Consider the following 6,000-nt stretch of genomic DNA (forward strand, 5'->3'; position numbering starts at 1 on the left):
TTTTATATAATAATAATAACGCACACACACTCAAAATAGCCCCGCACTAGGGAAACCCTGTATCGCGGGTGCCATGGACACACACATAGACAACCACAAATTACGCCCAAATTCACGAGAGAAATAAATGTAGGCCATAAAAATATTTATCCTGTCACGGGAACAGACCCGGGAGCTCTGCGTGGCAGTCCGGCATGGTAACCGTTCGGCCACAGAGGCAGTTCAGGCGGTAGGAGGCATACGCACTATAAGTTTGCAGAATTAATAAGAAGAAAATACTATAAATGGTCAGAAATGAAATTATTGTTTCTCAAAATATTCTCCGTTAGCGTTAATGCACTTTTCCTTACGAATGAACCTATTTTGAAAACAGCCTCTTCAGGTGATGAAAATCATTGACCGCGTAACTGGTTCTTAATTTTTGGAAATAAACAAAAGTCACAAGGTGCCAGGTCGGGACTGTACGCGAGAGATGGCTCATAAGGTCAACGTTGTTCACTTTAAAACATTCATTTGTCTGTCTGGCTGTGTGAGAACAGGCATTATCGTGGTGCAAGATAATACGGCGTGTACGGTTATTTTTACGGAGTTTGTCAATAACTTTCGGCAAACAAATGGTACGCTACAACGATTCTCCAAAGCAACAGTAGCCATGTGTCCAGTTTTATTAAATAAACAAGCAATCATTCGCTTATTGGCACTTTGCACGCACGCCACTTTGGTTGGTTTCGGCTCATCTCGAAAGACCCATACGCTCGATTGCTGCTTTGTCCATGTTTCGTCACGTTACTATGTCCCACACCAAATTTGACGCCCCTTCATTGAACCTGGTAAGCAAGGCATTGCACCAAATGTAACTATAAATCCATGTTTCATCACCTGATACTACGTCTCCCACCAAATTAGACGCGCCTTCGTTGAATCTGGTAAGCATGGAATTGTGACGCGATGTGTTTTGAGCCTCAGTCAAATTGTATGGGATCCACCGAGAGCATAGATTTTTCACACCCAAATGTTTGTGTAGTACTGATTGTATTTGACTCATGCCTTTGTCTAAAGATGCCCGAATCTCATGGTATGTCATATGCCTGTCTGTTTTCATCATACGGCGCAGAGCATCGATGTTTTGTTGTTCACAGCAGTGGATGAGCGATCATCACGAAATTCGTCACTGAGATTCACACGACCGCGTCAGAATTCTGCAAACTAGCTATAAATAGTCGTCTTGCATGGTGCTTCATCGCCAAAAGCAGTTTGAAGCCGAGCGAAGCTCCCTTGAGCTGTTAAATTATACTGAAAATCGTAGAAAATCATACTACGAAAATTTTCACGAGTTGAATCCATGGTGATGTATACAACCAATTTCTAAAATGACGTCATAATGTGAAAACAAGTGACAGTCAGATGAAATAAACTGTATTCTGCAGCCAAAGAGTTCCATTTTCAAATGGTGTAATTACTTTTTAAATATTGTTTAAGAAGTGGCCAGTTCCGGAAACTTATAATGTGCCCTATGTATGACTTAAGCGCCCTGTGAGCTTTCAAAAAAAAGTCAAATAATCGACATGCATAATGTGTTTGATGGAAATCTAGATTGATAACGTTTTTGATGAACAAAGAAAGTTAGAATAGTCTTGATGTTCGTACGCAATATTTCTTTTAACAAATTTTCGTGAGTATTTTTTCCTTTTCATTTCAATCATTCTCTAGACCAACGTATGTCCTTTTTTCTTAAAACATAATGGTAGAGATAATGGCAGAAACGCTTTGTCTGTATTAATACTCAGTGTAGTACAGTACGACCACGCGGCTATACAATGAGATAGCCGAGTCTGAACTTTTTTGCAATGCCAAGTGACAGGACGAACACGTCATGCGCCGAACAGTTGTAATGTCACTTTTTGATTTGTACGTTGTTTGAAGAAAACGAGAAGTTTGAAGGGTAAATTTGACAAGCAAATTGAATCATTTATAGTGCGTTTTATAAGAAGCTTCACGCTTTTATTCTAAAGTTTTTTAGCAGATCTTTAATATATAAAATGTTTGTTAGTGTTATGTTTATTTAGTTATAGTGTTACATTTATGATGTTATAGTTATGATGAGGTGAAGATGTGTGTCTGATGGGAAACGGGCGTGGCGTATGTGTGTTTATGACCATTAAAATTTACATATATTTATTTGCCTAATATGTTTATGCTTTTTGTTGGTAACACGCTATTGATATGAATGAAAAATTATGAGATTTAATGGCCTCAGTGACCCAACGGTTAAGGAGGTCCCATGTTTGCTTTCCGGTAGGACCAATTTTGAAAATAGGATGTGGTTGCCTGGCACATTGTTAATATTAAATGTTTCACATAGAACAAACGGCTTTATGAATCGCTTATAGTCTCATAAATTACTTTATCCTACCAACTCGATGTTGTCGATGTCACGTAGAGATTGCAATCTAATAAGAACGCGTGTTGTACCTACCACTTTTTTTTGTATATTGTTGTTTTGTGCAATGTTTTGTTGTTGTTGTTATAAGATTTAAATTCCTATGTCCAACATTATACTCCTTGTAGCATGGTGGAAGTTGAAAATACCTCGACTGTAATTTATTAGGATTCTAATAACAAAAAATCGACGTAAAAATGTTCACAATACATAATATATTGATTTGTTTTTCAGTCACCACGTAACCATGGCCAGTTTAACCTGGCCGAATTGTCAAAATAAAAAGTAGGCGGGCAAATGCCTTAGTATATTTTTTATTTCGTTTTGTTTGTCCTCATTTTGTAATATTAGTAAATATATGGAAATTTAAATAAAATTATACATACCAAGTTTTGCAGGAAATACTACAAATTATTAATATTAATTTGCTAGATCATACCAGTGCTCTTGGAAATTAGGAAATCCCAGTGCTATGATGACAAGAACAATAGGTTTTAGTAGCAGGAGAGCTCCTTGTGAAAAAAATCGTCCAGGAAAGTACTAAATGACAGCATTACTGTGTTACGGTTTTGAAGGGCAAGGGTGTGAAGGGGGTGAAGTTACAGGCACCTGGGACTTTTCAACTTATGTTTCAGGGCGACGGGCGCAGTGGCAGTGCCCCTAAGATCTTTGCGGTTTAAAGCTTTGGGGGGCACTACAACTGTTATGGACTGGCGTGACCTTTACCACCAGATGCGCACGAATAGTTCATCGCATCACTTGTTATCATGAAAGAAATAACGAAATGACCTCCTGGTGCATTAGAAAATTTAGAAAAGTTTTATCCTTAATCTTATCGGGAATCAAACTCCTCATTAGCATACGGACAACTGAGCTACGGACAAACGACCCAGTTCGTCAAATTGTTGAAAATAGTTGAACTGTTACGTTTTCGGCACGTTTTTTTTCTAATTAACTAAAATGCTCTGGGTGTGTTTAAATTGCTTTTTACGATTATGTTGAGTGTTCCAAAAAAAACCAAAAACATGATATGCTCGTGTGGTTTGTGATGGACATAGTGAATGCTTAATAAAGAAAAGATGTAATTAGACCATTTTTTTTGTTAAATTTTACTTTCGGTTCGAGTAAAAGTAGAAACGGCGGAATTAAAAGATTTTTAGATAAGTGTTCAACGTAAAAATTTCTTTGAGATTAATTTGGACGGGGTAAGACTTTTTTTATAATGATTCTAATGTCGATAATTTATCAATAGTAAATCCTATAGTTGACATTTTCCTTTACAATTTATCATTAATTTTCTATAGAGACAACATGTGACGTCACGAAGCCCCTAAAAGAAAGTGAGCATGCTCGTGCACTTGCTACTAGCAGTCGAGCTAGGGCCGTGATGTGACACTGTCAATTGACCTTCTATCGAACCGATTCATATGATTTTGAAGGACGAATTTGGTAACAAAGAATGAATGAATGGATATTTTTTATTACACATAAAAAATAATTACATTAATTCATTTGTACCAAAAGTAATATTGGATTCGCACTAAGATTATTAATTAGTATGAAATTTAAACGTTTTATTTTATTTTTTACAGTTTCATTCTTTAAAAGCATGAAATGTATATACAAGATAATTATAATCAATATTAAAAAGTAATGTAACATAAAAAAACATAATCTTGAAACAAGTTCATAGGTTTTCGCCAAAGTCAAATAATCATTTAATGATTCCATAGGTATAATTTTTACACTTGAAAACGTCATTTTTGACTTTCCTTTTCTTTTCAAATCAACTCAAATGCTATGGAATACTATTATTAGCAGGAAGTATATTATTATTTATTTTACACTCTAGCCATGACCTAAAAGATAAATATTATTATTATTATTTTTGATATCTATTTTAAATTATCGCGTCTCCCAAGGCCTAAAAGATTAATTTTGGATTTTTAAATGGGAGAGTCGGTATTCCCCGGCAATTATTATTATTAAGTTTTGAACTTAGGAAATGATAATTTTAATATATGTTCCGGAATCGTATTGTAAAAACGTATACAGTTAATTATAAAAGAATCGTTCACCTTAGTTAAACAAAATCGTGGTAATAAAAACATTGAAAATGAAGCTATTTTTGGATCTATATCGCATATATCTGCTTTTCGAACAGACCAAGGTTTCGGGCTCTTTACAGGCCCTACGGCGACGAACTCACTTGTCAGCCAATCGTAACCATTGGTACTTATTAACCCATTGGTAATGTCTTTTTACGTAGTGGTATATTTTCCAGTAATATGAAGCCTGACATTAAGTTTGGATTCTATGATGTATTGTTTTTCTAATGGGGCTGATATTTTTTTTATAATGTCAGGTGATAGGACGAATAAGTCGTGCGCGTGGTGGCAGGCGACACACCTATCAATGATAGTTGCAGTACCACTCAGAGCTTTAAATAGCAAAGACCTTAGGGGCACTGCCACTGCGCCTGTCACCCCGAGACATAAGTTGACAAGTTCCATGCGCGTGTAATTTCACCAGCACCCTTACCCTTCCAAACCGGAACGCAATAATGCTCACATTACTGCTTGGCGGTAGACATAGGTAAGGTGGCAGTACTTCCCTGGACGAACTCTTTCACTAGAAGCTCTACTGCTACTAAAATGTTCAATAATGATCAAAACTCTTAAATAAAAATTGACTTAAAAAAAGTTTGACACTTTGGAATTTGCCATTTACCATTCTTACCGCAACTGACATAAGGTTGAATTTCCAGGTTCAAGGTACTATCCTTTGAGTCTATTAATACTTGAATAAGAATAAATTTACATATTTGTGAAATCTGGTAACGGCATTGACTGGCAGACGTTAGTAATTATATTTTATTCGTTCGTAGCTTGTTTTTTTAAGATGTTTAAAAGTTAGGTTCACCAGGTGATGAGGAAACGGTGGTAGTCAAATGGAAACACGGTTGCTTTTGAAGTATCTATATATGACTTTGATTTTATTTACGTACATTTATGAATGTTTGGCTCGCTAATAATGAAGGAAAACATTATGATGATACATGGCATGTCGAAGAAAGCTCACAACTTTTGGAAAATGTGTAATGTCCCTAACCCGATTGGGCTATTGCGACAGACTATCTACGTAGGCTAATCTCTCTACGTAGAGTAGTTTGATCTGTGTACGTAGAATGGGACGTAAAATAGGCTGACTATGGTAAGAAGTGGTTACTGCCTCCTATGTTATTATACAACACTAGAATAATTTGACGATTACTTCATAAGTAATTGTATTTAATTAGTTTGTTATTGATTAATTATTGATACATAAATTGATTTATTTTTAAAATACTTTAAATTTAAATTTGACAATAATTTTAAAATTAAACCATTTGACTTTCTGAATGAATTTGTTTAAATTTATTTATTTTCATTGTAGTAACATTATAATTAATAATGTATAGGTACGTTAAAATTGACATTGCTGCGCCCTTACAGGGTACATGTTTGATGCTTTACCAACTACTATAAGATCTACAATGTAACAACATGTTTTGCAACAAA

The sequence above is a fragment of the Hyposmocoma kahamanoa genome, unplaced genomic scaffold (genome assembly GCF_003589595.1).
Source record: "Hyposmocoma kahamanoa isolate Upper Pololo Valley unplaced genomic scaffold, ASM358959v1 76, whole genome shotgun sequence".
Taxonomy (NCBI): Eukaryota; Metazoa; Arthropoda; class Insecta; order Lepidoptera; family Cosmopterigidae; genus Hyposmocoma; species Hyposmocoma kahamanoa.